The sequence below is a fragment of the Balaenoptera acutorostrata genome, chromosome 4, assembly GCF_949987535.1.
Source record: "Balaenoptera acutorostrata chromosome 4, mBalAcu1.1, whole genome shotgun sequence".
Classification (NCBI taxonomy): Eukaryota; Metazoa; Chordata; class Mammalia; order Artiodactyla; family Balaenopteridae; genus Balaenoptera; species Balaenoptera acutorostrata.
The window spans coordinates 129,902,450-129,906,218 of record NC_080067.1 but is presented as its reverse complement, the minus strand read 5'-3'; the positions used below and the strand labels follow the sequence as shown (position 1 = coordinate 129,906,218).

The 3,769-nt window shown below is 36.5% G+C and overlaps 1 pseudogene; it reads right to left on the bottom strand.

Moving 5' to 3' along the window:
* Nucleotides 1-2,841: 2,841 nt before the first annotated feature.
* Nucleotides 2,842-3,240, bottom strand: LOC114237717 (multifunctional methyltransferase subunit TRM112-like protein; annotated as a pseudogene).
* Between the last annotated feature and the right edge of the window lie 529 nt (nucleotides 3,241-3,769).

The window sequence follows — 3,769 nt, the reverse complement described above, 5'->3', positions numbered from 1 at the left end:
TTATTTCATACATTAGATTGAAAAGTTTGCTTTTAAGAAAAAATCATGAAATCTATGCTTATTACTTTAAGGAATTACTTTAAGGAATTTAAGGAATTTAAGTCCAATTCTTAATCTCTGCATTAAAAGTTTATCAGCTAGTGTGATTGATAACATTCCTTTGATCGTCATTCTACGATGGAATGAATTACCTTGTTCTGGCAGTGAGAAACAATCTGCTATTCTAAAATATTGTACCTGAAATCTACTATACTTGCTATTTCTTTGGTTGCATTTCAGAAGTCCAGTATGTTCTCTCTGCATAAAGTAATTAATGAAGTAAATAAATATCTCAGAACTTGTGGGCAGGTAACATAGACAGTTATGATAATATCAAAAGGATAATTACATAAACATTCACTGAGAGAATAGAAATAACTGTTCAAGCAACCCAGACACTTGTCAAATATTTATCTTAATTCACTGTGAGTTAAATACTCAAAATTAAACATAGCCATGTTTATGGGTATTTCTTAGAGATGTAGTCCACAAGCTTAAACATGTATTAACACAAATAAAAAAAAACAATGACTGAAGGCTAATAAGAGAAACAAAATGAAAAAATTGTGGGAGAAGGTTTAATAAGATATTTCTTAAATATTGAAGTTGAAATTGCTATAAAGGGCATTTGCATTTTAAATACTTTTAATTTTTGAAAATAAGTTTAATTTATAATTATAGCAGCATTGGATTGTCTCCATGTTGAAAAGTAGACAAATTTATGCTCAGTTTATAATATCAAGTGTGAATATTTTATTGCCTAAGATTTTGATTACTTCTGACATTGTTATCAAACATGGTCTAAATATGTTTGATTTTGTGCATATGTTATATTTCCAAATTATAATTTAAAATAAGGGAGAAAAAAAATGACTACTGAATGAATCATATACTTAATAAAGCACATTTGAAAATACCCATATGGCAAATTATGTGCATTTTATATAAAACCTTCAAGTAATTAAGTATATTTTCAACATTTATGTTTTGAAAATTAAAATTTGATTCCATTTCTATCAGACATGTAACTCATGGTATAGGCTGTTAATCCATGTAATATGATGAAAGATATAATATTTTTCTATCTGTCTCCTCTCCTACTTTGTCTAGGCTGCAACTCAGAATCTGCATGAAAAATTAGGTTTTCATGTTAGAGAGATCTCAATAAATCCCCTATATCATAATAGTTATTGTTAATACTATGTGAGTCTAAATATGTTAGCCCTGCTATAGTTAAGACTTTTCATAATTTGAAAATTTGGCATACAAATATACACATAGAGAAAAATATTGAATGAAAATTACATAGATGCTGAGAATCTGGAAATGTCAGAGCATCTGGAAGTGGAATCAATATTTCAGTTGTACCAGTCTAATCAAAAGGATTAGGGCAGGAACCTCAGCTTGCCAGGAGGGCCTCCTCAGTTCCTCTCAGTAGGAGTCTTGCAGCAGTTCTTGTAAACCCATACAGCCCTGGTGAGCTCTCTTCCACCCAGGTAACAGCTCAGGTGGAAAGGAGGTAAAATACAGAATCTACAGGTGTGGAAACTACCCTTGATTAAAAGCCTCACATTCCGCAGGAGCCATGATCTTTTGTACCAACTCCGTAGAGAGATCTTCCATGGACTGTGCAAGGTACATGCCCAATTATGAGTCTCTACACTCAGAGAAACCTTGCAATAGGGCTTCCTATCAAGTATTTATTGTCCCTTGGTTTAAGTCAGCCTTCAATTAAGCAGTCGTTTTACCTTAAGCAGTGTTGCTTAGTAACTTAGTTGACAAATAACGTCCTTACCCGTTTCTAGGGAAACAAAGCTAGGAAATTTAACTGAAAATAAAATTCTCATGCAGAAGAGGAACAATTTTGTTAACCCCTGCCAACACCATTAAAATGTAGACACAAAAGCCTTGCTGACGCTCTTAATTGTTTAGCTCTTTCTGTGCATCAAGATAATAAATTGGAAGGTCATTAGCAAATACAGAGTAACCATTGGCCAAGGCTTATGTAACAAACATTTATGTAGGGTTTCTTCTTAAAATTAAGCAGTAGGTATGGTCCACCCTACTTCTATGTTGACGTAAGACATTATGTGGTCAATTAAATATATATTTTGTCACACTGGATCCATACACATTACACTGTAGCCCTACAAATCCCTATCAACAAGAGTTGTTTTCATTGACATGAAAACCAAAGAGAGAAAATTTGAAGATGAAAAGTATGCTCAATGTGGAGCATCTGCTTAAAATTCAAATAAAGATTGGAAACGGAATAGAAGCAGGAACAAGAAACCACACACAGAAACATCGAGGAAGACCGCAAACTACTGATGCAGGCGGCTATTGTGAGAATTATGAAAATGAGGAAGGTTCTAAAGCACCAGCAGTCACCTGGAGAAGTACTGACCCAGCTGTCTTCAAGTTTCAAGCCTCGGGTCCCTAATTAAGAAATGCATTGACATTCTGATCGAGAAAGAATATTTGGAGCGAGTGGATGGTGAAAAGGACACCTACAGTTACTTGGCTTAACCCTCCTGGAAGGGTTTGACCGCGGGCGCAGCCCCTCGTCCCGGGGGAAGGATGGAGAGGAGTCGGCAGCGGCGGCGCCACCCGTATTTTTTTTTTTTTTTTTTTTTTGGTTTTGAAACTTTAATGAGAAAAAAAAATAATACCGAGCTCAAGAACACTGTGTTTGGTGTGTCACTGGCCCAAGGGTTGGGGATACACAGGATAGAAATAGCAAACAGGATATACACGTAAACAAAGATACGCACGCTCACAATGAAAAACCGGGGCCTGGCACGCTTTTAAGTCTCAGTTTCCTCATCACTCAGCAGCATGTTGGGGATCCCACAGCTGATGGGGAACAGACGTCCCGACTCTGGGCATTGCAGGGTGCCCTCCAGCACATCCACCTCCAGCCTTTGGGCACCTTGACCAGACGCAAGGTATCGGCAGCCTCCAGAAGCGCTGCCCACTCCACTTTGGGTATCATACGAGCCACGAAGTCGGGGTTGAAGTCCACAGGGTTGATGCGGACCCCAGTGGCCTGGAGGCGTAGGGGGAAGCCACGGGGCCCCAGCCCCGCACATGCGAGCTCAGCAGGCATTTATTAGTGACCTTAGTGAGAACTACTTCAGTGGTAAGTGGAATGAGATTGCAGTGGGTTGAGATGTGAATGGGAACTGAGGTAGTGAACATTATGACAACAGGTATGTGAAGGTGATACGCAATAAAGCATGGTAAGCTTAAATTCAGTATTTTATAAGGGATGATATCTGAGTCTTTTAAAAAATTGATGGGAAGAATATCAGTTAAAACAGTGTTCAAAATAAAGATTAACTGTCAAGAATGGGATAAATTATACTTTAAAAATTTGCAGATTATTACAAATCCCTAATTCGAAAATTAATATGGGGCATTGTATATAGGGGGTCGAGCAGAGTGTAGATTTGATAGAAAGTGAATGCTTTGTGGATAGTTTTTAGTTTAAATTTTAATAGGCATTGTTTAGTGTTAGAATTCTAATTACATGTATATTTCTCAAGTCATTGAGGAAAATCTAGTTTTAAAAAATTAATATTTAAGCCATTGAATATTTTATAAAGTGATAAAATCAATAGTAGGGGAGGCTTTGTATGTGTGGGGACAGGAGTTTATGAGAACTCTGAACTTTATGTTCAATTATGCTGTGAACCTCAAACTGCTCACAAAAAACAAAATTTATTAA